Raw genomic sequence first — 316 nt, 5'->3', positions numbered from 1 at the left:
CGCGGCCCGAACGCCCCGGGGGGTCCCGGCGCTGTGCGGTGCGGTGCGGTGCGGCCGCCCCGAGCAGCGCGGCATGCGGGGCGCTGGAAATCACCATGCCGGGCGCTGGGCTTTCTCCTCCCTGGGAAATAACCTTTTTTGTTGTTTTTTTTTTTCTCCCCAGAAAATCACATTTTAATTTTTCCTCCCTCCCCCGTTTTCTTCTCCTTTCCCCCTTTTTCCTTCTCCCCCCCTTTTTTTTTCTTTTTTTTTTCTTTTTTTCTTTTTTTCTTTTTTTTTCCTTTTATTTCTTTTTTTTTTGTTCTTTTATTTCTTT

The sequence above is a fragment of the Tetrao urogallus genome (assembly GCF_951394365.1).
Source record: "Tetrao urogallus genome assembly, chromosome: 7".
NCBI classification, from domain to species: domain Eukaryota; kingdom Metazoa; phylum Chordata; class Aves; order Galliformes; family Phasianidae; genus Tetrao; species Tetrao urogallus.
The sequence above is the reverse complement of the archived record's forward strand: the minus strand, read 5'-3'. Positions refer to the sequence as shown.